Source organism: Corvus moneduloides, chromosome Z (genome assembly GCF_009650955.1).
Source record: "Corvus moneduloides isolate bCorMon1 chromosome Z, bCorMon1.pri, whole genome shotgun sequence".
Lineage (NCBI taxonomy): Eukaryota > Metazoa > Chordata > Aves > Passeriformes > Corvidae > Corvus > Corvus moneduloides.
In genome coordinates this window covers 12,868,073-12,881,120 of record NC_045511.1, presented here as the reverse complement: position 1 = coordinate 12,881,120, position 13,048 = coordinate 12,868,073, and positions in this window count along the sequence as shown.

The following is a 13,048-nucleotide window of genomic DNA, read 5'->3' as shown; positions in this document are numbered from 1 at the left end:
TAGAATTCAGGTTCTACAATTTCACTTTCACAATCATGAATGTTGCTTTTCACCTTCAAATTCTCACAGAACTCTATACTGATGATTTGAATGTTGGATGCACTTCACCTTGTTTTCCTCCTTAAGGTTGAAATAACAAATGTGGCCAATACATTCCAAAAACTTGTTAATATTTTGTGTCCTGCTACATGCTGTACTTCTACCAAAGTTCAGCCTAGTCTGAAATTATTTCATCTGCCACACACTTTGCCTGATGTTTTATCCTGACTGACCACTAAAGCACCTTTGCGATTTTTCTCTTTTATCACCCCTTTGGACTTTAAACAGGTATAGCTACTGACAGATTCTGTCACTCAGAGTAAGCATGTGTGCCCCAATATATGGAATAATACCTTACTCCTCTTTTTTGACTGTCATTCCTAATAAGTTTCATATTCTATATTAATATTTGAATCATGAGGCTTAAGAAACTACTGTTAGTCCAAACAGATGATTGTTATCTGCTTAATTTGTTTTTGTTCTCACTTCACAAATGGATGTATTCCTAACTAGGTTTCCAAACAGTGCAGTATGATAGAATGGTTTTTAAACCTGATGAATGCATAACACTAAAACAAATCACCCACATTAAAAAATAATAATACTAAGGGCAATAGAACTTTCCTAAATATAGAAAGTGTCTGATGCAAATTTTAGATGCAAAATTTTTCAGCAGCTCATTAATGCTGGGAAGTTGTCCAGCTGTGCTAATATCATTATTACCCTATCACCAAATACTTATCCTAGTGTCAAAGTGTATTTATATTACTATGTTGTTATTGCCTTAGGAAAAAATATTTTTAATTGTTTTATATGCCTGTACTTCTAAATTATATCAGAAACAATAAATGGACTGTCTGGTACAATTATGAAAGTTTACTTACATTTTCATTAAATTTTTCTTAAAATCATTTACAGCCGAACAAGAAAACCTTTTAAGCCCATTGTTCATTTTAAGGATTCCTTTAATTGCTGTCTTAGTAAGATATTTAACTAATGTAATTTAAAATGTGTATTTTCTAGAAAGCACACCTTAATTTGAATATTATTCTAATGTGTTGTGCAATTTATTGTATTTATTTATATGTCTTGTTCAATGAATCATTTGTGAATATTTTAGGAGATAAATAATATGATTTGGCAATAATAGCACAGTACACCTGTTATGTCTGAAGCTACTCAGAATCCTAGGGAAACTTAGAAAAATTAAATGGTTGCAGAACTATGAGCAAGAATTTTCTCTGAAAACCCGCATTTCAAGCCACAAAATTTCCTAGCAGGATACACACTTAGATAGTGAAATAGAAAACAAAGTAGTACGTTTATTAGACTCTTTTATTGATCAGAGAAAAATCACACTTTTCTGTAGTAGCCACTAAGATGTTCAATTTTCAAATAAACTTTTTCCTGGGTAAAAAACATAACACATTGTTCTTCTGCATTCTTTCTGCTCACCACTGCAGACACACAGCATGCAAATTAAACTTTCTTGCTCCAGCTGAGGCTATACTTTGCCGACTGAGTAACTTGTCTTTCCAAGAGAGAAAGCAGTATTTGCACCATTAACCTTCTCTAAGACTTTACTAGGGGAAGATTTCCTCATCATTTTGATATGATTACATAAGAGTCTAGGTATGAAAACCACCCTAGACAGAAACACATCTGGGTATGTCCTGGCCATGGACCTTGTCTTACCCAGTCTTACCCATTTAAGTCACAGCACGGGCCCTAAATGATGCTTTAAGACAACTATAAACTGTTTTTACCCTTTTCTGTGAAATTTTCTATTATCAGAATGAATCCATTCTAAATTGTGTTAGCAGAAACTGACACAAATTAGAGGTGCATTTGAATCCTAAAATAGTTTATTTGGAAAAATATGTACCTTTGAAAAAGTCTTATAACAAACAGTAAAGTTATCAGCTGGTGCAACTAGAATAACCTGTAGAAATAAGATTTGTCTACTAACATCTCTAGATTTGTCCTCCAAAATCAAAATAATAACTTGTTAAATATATTTACTTGGATTTTTCTTTCTTTAGTATCTTTAAGGCCCAAGGAAGTCAGATCCCCTCATCAGTTCAAAAAATAGTAGGAAAACAAAATACTCTCAATTTTTAAACTTCTAAGGTAAAAAAATAAAGAACAAACAGCATAACAAGATAAGCATTGAACTCAGCCGTTCAGTTGTTTTACTCTTCTGTTATTTCCCATTCAGTCCTTCTTCCCTTGGCTGTTCATCTAAACTGTAAGCTCTCTAGGGTGAGGGGGTTGTTTTCTGACTCATTGTTAATACAGATTGCTGGCATTCTGTACTAACAAGCAACTATTATAAACAACAACATGTATATTCTGTTTCATACGAACACAATAGATTTTTTAATGATCAAGAGGAAGGCTTAGAAAACAGACTCTAGACCTCAGAGTAGAAAATTCAAAAGTAGCTGAGATGAAGTAAATGAATGAACCAGATCCCAGAAGTTAAAGCAGAGATGTTGGCAGTGCCAACGGCAGCAAGAAGCATTGAAGAGACAGAAGGGAAGCTTCTATTCAAGCACTGGAAGTGGTTGAAAATGAGACATGAGCTAACCACTCTAGTGTGAATATAGCTCTCATTCAACAGAGCTGAGTGTTTCTAACTAGAAATCTCACATTCTACAGCTTCCAGAGAGTTGAAATTGCCCAAGTCAAAGCACTGTTGAGAAGAAAATGCCAAGCTTTGCACCAACACTGTTCAACAGATAACAGTGACTGGGTCTGAAAGAAGGTATTTCACTTTCTCTCTGGCCAGTTCAGCAATATCACAGTGACACTACAACACAGTTATTTTACAGACACCTCTATCTGTAGTCTAATTGATTTCCTTTTTTTTTAATGGAAAAATTTACTATGCCAAGGCTAACCAAAAGTTCTAGTAAATACTGGTTTTGTTTCAAAATGGAAATAAACAGTATGTGTGCTTATCACTGAAGACACTATATAATTGGTAGATTATCAGATTCTCTTAACTGATTAAGAAAATTACTACATGTGTAATTGCATGTACTGAGTCTACTTAAGAGGGAAACATGATAGGTAAGTTTATTCATTTGAGCAAATAGCTAGATGTAGAACAGAACAGACACTAAATGAGAAGAATAAATTCATAGTTGTATATATGGAATTTGTAAGAATACATTAAAAAAGTTCAATGCACATTTGCCAGTCTTAAAGATGCGGACTCAAACCACATTGCAGAAAAGCATAAACTAGTTTTCAGTCCTGAGTGGCAGTATTCCTATTTATTAGAGTACATAACAACAATTCTATATATCACAATGATTAGAAAGTTAGATACTAAATGCCTTTGACTAAGTCTTGCTTCTCAGTGCATTTGTGTATAAATTTTGCATAAAGTCATTACTTTTGTCACTTTACCTGAATTGATATTACCTGCTTATTTCAAGACAAAGCTCTAAATAATTTTTCTGTTTTGTCACCTGTAAAACTTCTATACTTCCTGTATCACAACAAACCTATCATGAAATAAAATTACTGTTATAAAAATTTTCCCAGAATACCTGGAACTACAGCCTAGAAACCCTGATGTTCACTGCAGGAGAATTGGTAAACATGATACTGAAACATGCAAATAATGGACACATGGATAAATACTAGTAAATAGAGAAGTGTGAACTTGGCTTCCTAGAGTCAAATCATTTTTCACAAATCTCTTGGACCACTCTAGATACATATCAGATCTTAATTTTTCTATTGCATGTAATCTTCCTGGATCCAATTCTTAATACACAGAATGCTCTATACCATTTCTTACATTTCACTTAAATATATTTTCAAATGTCAGTTAACTCCTGGCACAAACAAATTTGGCAGAAGGTGGCAAACGTAATTAAAAGATGGAAAAATCACTTCTTTGCTCAACACTAACAACTTTCTACACTAACTACTTTTTAATGCTGTTGCTTTACCATTTCATTAACCTACTTGCTCCACAGTTTATATTCTTTTTTTTTTCTTCTTTGCTAAATCTAAGTGTTTCAAATTTGGAAATCTGATGCCTAAGACTGTGGTTCCAAAAATCCTTTACTTCAGCAACAAAACTGTGAATTTTTTTTCCCCCCCTGTTTCTAATGGGGATATCTAGATGTCTTTTGAAATACTCTTCTTCAAATGCAGACTATGGTAGGTAGTAAAAATAAAGACAGAAACTGGATGAGAAGGAGAAATGATTGTGGCAACTAGATAGAGCATTAGGAGAAATGTGTTAATGTATATATGTTCACAGAGTAAGAAGGTGGACAGGATCTTTTTGTGATAGCTTATATCCAAGCACTTGTACCACTCAAGCTGAGAGGAAAAACTAAGTTGTATGTAGAAATTCCAGCAAATACATGCCACAACCTTAGTAAATGTCTCTAAGGGATTTTTGTGTTATTTGTTTATTTTTCATCCACTAATGCAACTCCATTGGTGTTTCTAACAGTGGAAAATGGGCAGGACATATTATCACCATGTCATCTGATCCTACTCAGGGCAATAGCAGTATGTGGATGCTAAAAAGCTAGGAGCAGAGGAATTTTCCAGCTGCTGAAGCATTTTGTGAATTTTTCCTTTCTCATGCAAGCTAGCTGAAAATAGTATAGAGATTTTTTAAACCAAGACTTTATCTTGCACCTCCACAGTCTTGTTATGGTACACTAGAGAAAATATTTCGGATGGGTGTTAGAGAACCTCAGCCAGTCCTTCTAACTGGTGGTTGGTCAAAGGACCAATGATCTCCTACCACTCTTGCGGACCACATTATATAAACCAGTTTATAATTAATTAAATAGGGTTATTCTCATTGGATCTGTGTTGTGATTCTTGCCGTTTCTCGGTACAACTGCGACAGTAGTAGAGAAAAATTATCACAGATTTCTCAAGAAAAAGACTTTTTACTACCTATAAAGATGAAATAATTATCAATGTTGTGAAAAGAACATTTGAACAACCACAAGGGACATAGTAGGGCAGGATGAGTGACAGCATCAAGGTACCTTTCAAGAAAGTCAGAAGGAAAGTCTGAACTGGTAAGGTTCAACCAAGGTGTTTTGCCATCTGATATTAATACTCATACTGACAACAAAAAAAATATAGTGGAAAATCTCCTGTTTCCTAAAATGTCTTACTTCTTGCCTATTTCTAATAGTAACAACTTGTACTGGGATGTTTTCACAACTTAGTATTTCAGAAATTAAAACTGGATGCTGACAAAGAAAACTGCAAAGCCCAATTAAAATTTTTCAATGTAGGGAGTGAAGTTGTTTTTTTCTTTGCTAAACTACACTAAGCAGTTCTCTTAGCCTCTCACTGACGATTAACAAACAAAAGCTTTCCAAATTAACTTTATTATTCAATGCTCCTATTTTCCATTTGCTGTATTTTCATGGTTGTAGTCTGCATCTCAGATAACCCACATCCTTTTAGAAGAACCAGGCCTTAAGAGATGACATGCAGAGGATTGAGGAAGAAGCATGGAAAATACTGGGGAGAAATAACTGTGGAGGAATTCTTTTGCTACTGGTCCACACTTATAAAACTGCTCAATTAAAGAGGTTTTTTACCTATTTATTTGAAAAACTTGAAGTTTCACAGATGAGAAAGAAGTGTGAGACTTTTAATTGCTATCAGTGACTTTTCATATGCACAGTTATTTTCCCACAGCCCTTAACATCAAGTTACCTAAAGTTTATATCATGTATTTTTGATACAACTACCTACCTGCATTTCTAAATATATTCACAGCTTCAACTTCTGCTGCTGTCTTTGCATATTAAAAACTGTTCCACAGACATCCCTCTGATATAACTAAGATCTCCCACAGAATCATTCATGCCATAAGGATTGATAGATTGTTATGTGCTGAATTAAACCATTCTTTTTGAGTTAGACAGAAGACTGTCTAACTCATGCCATTTAGAAAGTCAAATTTCTGAAACAAATATTCCTCCAGTGTCCTAGTAAGTTTTGCACATTCATTGAGTGACTCAAATTCTTCCTCTCGCTTTGTAAAGTTCGACCTTCTTTATAACCTTACCAGAATCTTTTACAAAAGAAGGAAGAGGTTTGTTTTGAAAGTACTTTTAATTGTCCGCTTACATCTTACACGAGTCAGAATGTGAACCTGCAGGAGGTAGAACCTGCTGCTCTAGAAGCAGGGAAGCCAAAGCTGCTCCTGTATCACCATCTAGTGGGGAAGAGCCCTGCTGCCCATAACACAGCCGAGCTCCAGGAGTGTGAGAGCAGGTTCCTGACCGAACTCCCCAGCTGATGGATTGCACACTACCTGCTTTATATAAATCTTTATGCCCCGAGATCAATTAACTTCCAGATAGGAGGCTGGATGTTACACCAGAGTACATTCAAAATAACAACTAAGAGCTCTGGGTACGTCAACTTTTTTACCCTGTGGCTTTCTTGGACCAAAACATTCAGCATGTTTTTTTGAATATAATAAATTTCATGTTTGGAGGTGAAAAACTGGAAGCTGTTCCCTAACTGTGTAAATTTGGTGTAAAGATTCATTACAAGTAATGGGTCTCTTGCAAACTAATGAGCCACAAAATTGGTGTAATTATTTTAGGGAAATAAAACAACTGGGCACAATTTGCTCAATTCCTGAAACAAGGACAAGAAGGCACTACTGGAAAAATCATGTCTATGTGGTAAGCATTCAAAGAACAGAGAAAGATTTCTAACACTTATTATCCTTTATTATAACATTAAAGCAGTACCTCTAATGAAATAGTAAGGCAAAATTTGGTTCCAAGACAAATTTTACATCCAGTATGGCTAAAATTTAAAAGCTATATTAATATTTTCAGTGACGTTAGAGGGACATGGTAACTATTCTCAAAATTGACTGGGGCTGAGGTAGCACAGTTCATGTACTTTTAATAGATTTCAGCTATTAAAGAGTGTTATTTTTATCTTCACATATCAATGTAGCATTTAGTGGGGGGTATTACAGGTGGTTCTGGCCTGTGTATTTTCATACCTAAATATATTCACAGAATCACAGAATGTGTCAGGTTGGAAAGGCCCACAGTGGGTCATCTGGTCCAACCTCCCTGCTCAAGCAGGGCCATGTCAGAGTACACAGCACAGGATTTTGTCCAGGCTTGGATATCTCAGGTGAGGGAGAGTCCACAACCTCTCTGGGCAATTTGTTACAGTGCTTGGTCACTGCACAGTAAAGAAGTTCTTCCTCATGCTCAAGTAGAACTTCCTGGGCGCCAGCACACCCAAAGACCCCAAAACAAACCAAAAACAAAATCCCAAACCCAAAGAATTGTAGCCATCTTGCAAGACAGTAGTGTTAAAAAGCACCTTTCTGTGTAGAGAAGGGGTAAGGAGGTCAACAGAATCAAGGACTGCCTCAAAAGTTCCCAGGGCTCACAACACTTTCTCCAATGAAAAGGAAAGCTTTACATTTAGTTGAAGACAAGCAAACAACAAAATTCACTGGGTGAGTAAAATACCCTAATCTACATGGCTTTTTTAAGAACTCATCCAACTCTAAGGAAAAGCAGACATTACTCTTTTGCGATGGGGTAAACAAAATCTTGCAAATTGTTGTTGTTATTTTGTAAAATGAGTTTTCCTGCTCCTATCACTTTTGAAGACTGTGGTTGCAGTTGTACACCATGTGTGCTTTCCAGATTAGATAGCCAGGCTTGATGGTGAAACATAAACAGAAAGCACAAAGCACTTTTCAGACCAGAAGTTATGCAACTGCAATAAATTCAAATATTCTAATGCCTAATATGTCAAAAGAAATATGATACCAATATTCACAATTTGTCAGACACCAGCACAAATAACTCACCTTGCTTGGCCTTAAGCAGACAAGGAACTCTAATTCATAGATCCATTCTATGAACAGATCACTTGGGAGGCTTCTGGAAAATGCTCTCCTGCACCAGTAGAACTTGCAGAAGTTTTTCTGCCAAAAGTCTTTCCACATGTTCCTGCTACCAGTGCAGGCCTAATAATTAATAACTTGGATTAACTTTAATAAATTGGAGTAAAATTAGAAATTTCCTCCTGCATTTACTTTAAGCTATATTCCCTCCTTTCTTCCTAAAAAATGTAAATGGCTCTTGCCGTACAGTTAAATATGGTTCAGGGCATTGTCCTGTGAGAATCAGAGAATAAAAGAGAAAGGCAAGAAAAAGCCTGGTTCTGAGAAGGAATCTGGAAAATTTGTTAAAGATGGAAGATACTGAAATGAAAATATTTAATTGCAGGCATTGACATCAGTGTAAACTCCAAAGGGATCCAATACCCTAGGAGATGATGTGAGGAAGAGAAATGGAATTTCTCTTTAATATGGCAATAGACTGAAGAGACTAAGAATTGAGAAGAAGATTATAGGGGGTTTTACATGCTTTTGTTTTGTTTAACAAAAGGTTTTTTAGGAATTGAATTGCCACTTGAAGTTAAGGAGAAGAAGGAATAGAGAAATAAGGAATAGTTAAAAAAAGGACAAAACCCAGAAATTTCAGCTAAATGACCCTTTGCATTTTATTATTTTAAAAAGTAAGTACAAAATTTACAATTTTCTTTAATCCCTCAGCAGCTGCAATTGGGAAAGACTGTATGTCAAAAACCCATATCATCTTACCTTAGACATTTAAGCACTTAAATTGGGAAAGGCAGGTTGGGACCCCAGCTCTCAGGCTCAGAACACCTCCATTTCTCCAGTTATTGCTGAAGAGAAAAGTTCCTGAGAGGTGACTGATAGGGAAGATGTGTGCCAATGTCTGCAAACAGTTCTATGGGTGAAGGCATGGGTGTTAACGTCTCTGCTAACTTCAAGAAGCAGGTTTGTTGCAGAGCCCAGACAGCTTGGCTCCTGAAACAGAAAAGTGGGTCTTCAAAAGCCTGGACGTCTGAACTTTGGGGTAAAACGACAGGTTCAAGGGGGGACATGGGGTAGGCGGTTGGGGAAGGCTGCACTTTCCCAGTACCTCAGCCAGCGGGGAAAGGAAGAAAGCAACATGCAGCCGGGAGCTTAGGATAAAAGGGGGCTGCGCCCTCTGAAACCTTGAGAGAGATAACCCCGGGGGCGTGTGCCCCGGTGGACTCTCTCCCTCTATGCGAATAAAGTTGCAGGACTCCTCTGTCTCCTTTATGGACATTGGCTTTCCATAGAGTGATTTTTCCGTACGTGACTGAGCCCACCTGAGGGAAGCAGCCGTTCCGGCTGAGCGAGGCCGATGCTCCGTCTGCTGGGATGAGGAGATTGCTCACCTGGGGGGCAGGCAGGTACCGTCTATACAGGGTCTACGAAATTCTCCAATGGGAATCATAAAAACAAACAAACCAGCAAACAAACAAACAAAAAATACAACAAAACCCTCCTCAGTTTACCCAAGCACTGTTTAAACACTGTCACACGTTTCCCCAAAACTACGAATAAAACACGTTGGATGATTTTACCTGATGGCATATAAGACCGTTTTGCGCGTGGGTGGTCGCTGCCCCCATTTCACACCGCCTGTTATGAAGTGTACTCACCACCCTGACCTGCCCGCGGTGTTCCAGCGCAGCAGAGCCCGAGGCAGGATCCCACCCCGCCTCCGTCAGGCAAAGTCTTTGGGGTTGGCAGGAAAGGGGTTAAACGCGAAGCCTCGGCGCCTGGAACCCGGCGGACTGTTCCATTACCTCGATAGGGGGGTCCCACTTACACATTGCTAATTATTCCCTATCAGATAATGTTAAGAGTCAAAAAGGAGAGCTATGGGCAGTCGTTATAAAACACGAGAAGCAGGTCTGTGAGTTAAAACTGGTGAACCTGAGGTAAAATCCTGAAGCCACCTCTGTCTTTTCTCCTGCGTGGGCAAGCTGCGCTCAGCCCGGTCTGAGGGAGGAGGCGAGGCGGCACCCCGGTAGCGTGTTTGGGGCTCGCAGGGCGCTTTAGGAGTTTTAGATGCACTTTAATTTCTCCTTTCAGCATCGCTAGAGTTTTCCTCTTCACTGGCTGCTTGTAACAGGCCTTGTTTGCCTAAGCGGGACTGGGAGGAGAGGAGGAAGGGCGGCCAGGGGAGCGGTGACGGCAGGAGGGTTCTGAGGTGACAAAGGCGCGGGAAGCGGCCGGGGCAGCCCGGGGTGCTGCTCGGTCAGGGGGTCAGTGGCTTTCTTTGGTTCAAATAATAATAGAATCGGTAGCGCCGAGCCCAGTGGAAGAGGTGTGACAGACAGATTTGGGAGTCCTGAGCAGAACCTCGAGTAACTCGGCCGGATTTCACAGGCGGTATTAGAGAGACGGGGCTGAGATCCGCCCCAGGCGATTCGGGAGCAGGCGGAGGGCGCCCTCAGACATCTGCTCACACCAGTGTTTTGGAGTGTCTTAGAGACATTGACTGTGTTCTTTAGGATCGATTTAATATGTCCGTTTAGGAAAAAAGAAACCAACACCTTTTTTTTTTTTTTTTTTTTTTTTTTTTGCTATTAATTATAAGAATTAAGAAAGTGAGAAACTGGGTTCTTAGGTCTGCGCCTTGGCAGAAGGAAACTGAGGGCACTTCAAGTGTTATGAAGGAGGTGGTTTAAGAGGAGCTATTTGTGATAGAGAGCTTTCCATCATACTAAAAATATTTCTGTGGAATCACAAGCATGGGCAGTGCTTCCCAGGCAACTATAAAATGCCAAGCCCACTTCCTTTGAGAAACTCAGAAACTTAAAAGCAGACCAAAACCACACAGAATCGACACATTTAGTGCTTAAAATGAGGGAATAGAAGGGGCATTGTCTTTGAGAAGCAAAAATAATTTTTGTAACATATTTTCTTCTGTATTATTTATAAGAAGATTTCTTGTCTGCCTAATTATTTTTAAGTACCAGCTGAGCAGCAGTGTTCCAGTAATACTGTGGTAACATAGTATAGGTCGAGAGTCCACATATTCCAGAGAAATGTATAAGAGGTTGAACTACCTGGGTGTCTCTGGGGTGCAACAGTGAAACAGCACCAGGAAGTGTGCTTTAATCATTATTCCTGCACTGATTGTTTTTGTGGCTAAATAAGGATCTCAGTGCACCAGACTAGCAATTCAGAACCTTTCTTGAGCTCTACATTACCACATAACCAAAAATAGTGTTTAATTAAAAAGTTGCAATATGTTTCTGCAATCAAAGGCAAGTGTATATGCCGGAGAAAACCTATTAGATGAATAGTACTGTAAATTTTTGCTTGGCACATACAGAGTTCTAAGAGCTTATCCATTAAATTTCTGCATATGTAAATTCCCCCCCCCCCCCCCCCGCATATTCCTAGGGGCAATAATTAAATATTATTCTACAGCTACTTAAACATGTAGTTGTATTCCTATAGCCAGGTTATTACAGCTCTATAGCTTCCCTGAAATTACATGTGAAATTTTCTATTTCAGGCATTTTGACAGCAGTAAATAGCATTTTGAATGAAATTTTTGGGAACTGGACAGATTATATCTATTACATGTGAAGAACACCAGCCATAAAGAAGTCTCATATAGACATCTCTGAACTGCTTTTAGAAGAGGGTAAAGCTGGTAGAGGCCTGGTAAGAAAATCTTCATTTAAATACACACAATTTTGTTGTTGGGAGGGAAGATTATTAAAGGAGTGAGAAGGAGGAAGAAGGTGTAACTGCTGAAGTTAATCATTTTGGTAGATCTTGAATGTTCAACTGTTACATAGTTTTACCATGAAGGTCGCTGGAATGATGTGCAACACAATGTCCATCGTAATGAAACAAAGACTCACAGCCAGGCCATCAGACACGTATGTGACACTCCTTCCCCCACTGGCCATGTTATATTTTTGAGTTAATCATAAACAATAAAGGAATACTAAGGATTTTTCTCACTTTTCAAGTTCTAGATGGTATTTATGAGAAGATGTAAAAAATAAAGGTATGCTAAGGATATCATGACTAACTGTAAAATAAAACATACTTCCCATTCAAAATTCTGATGGACTAGAAAAAACTGCATTTACCTTTATAAATCTAGTTTTTAAAACCAAAACAAACTCCCTAAATGCCTATCACTAATTTTTTAGATAATCAATTTTTCATGAAATTTAACTCTTAAGGAAAGCTCAGATATGGGTAACATCTCTACTTAGCATGCCCCTAGGCTGGACAGTCAACTTTAGCATTTCTGAAGACTATGAGGCAACATCCGAGTTTAGCAATATGCAAAGTTATTCACAGACAATCATAAACACAGAACATTTACATTTTAAACTAAAGGGAAAAAAAATTGCACTCACTAATCTAAATGAAATCTGGTGTGAAAAAATTTTAAGAAGGAAAGATCATATTTTCAGATCTGCACATATATAACAGTTTTTGTGACAGTTTTTCATGTAAGTACTTTTTCTGCTATCCTACAATTTAAACAGAAATGGCTTTCGCAAATAATCTTTTTACCAGCAGATTATCCCTTATTTAACTGAACTTTTTATCCAAACATTATTCAATCACAAACTTGTTTTCTACAGTATTAAAATGGTGTACCCACCAAAGTAAGTATTTCATTCACTTTCTACTCATAGTACATTCTTCTTTTGTTTCTCTAGGCATTTGGCTATTCTGTAAACACTATTTATAAGAAAAAAATAAACCCAGTAAGATAAATTTTTATAGAGACATCCTCTTTTTAAGCCAGTGATTCTTTAAGCGAAGCAGATGGAGATTCACATCATGGATTATTTTGCCAAGGAAGAAGAATCAAATAGGAAAATAAAGAAAATAAGGGCTTTTATATGCTGCCTCTAACCTTTGGGAGCATGTAAGAAGGAAACAATCCAAAATGTTAGCAAAAACACAGCTTAATGGCAGAGAAAAGATAAATATTGCCCAAGGAAATGCAGGAGAAAAAAAGCACTTTAACCAGAGGAGAGTAATCACTAGTGTAGCCTGGAATAAACAAAAGACTTCTTAAGTCTAGAAATGAGGGGAAACAGCAATGGGAGGTATGAA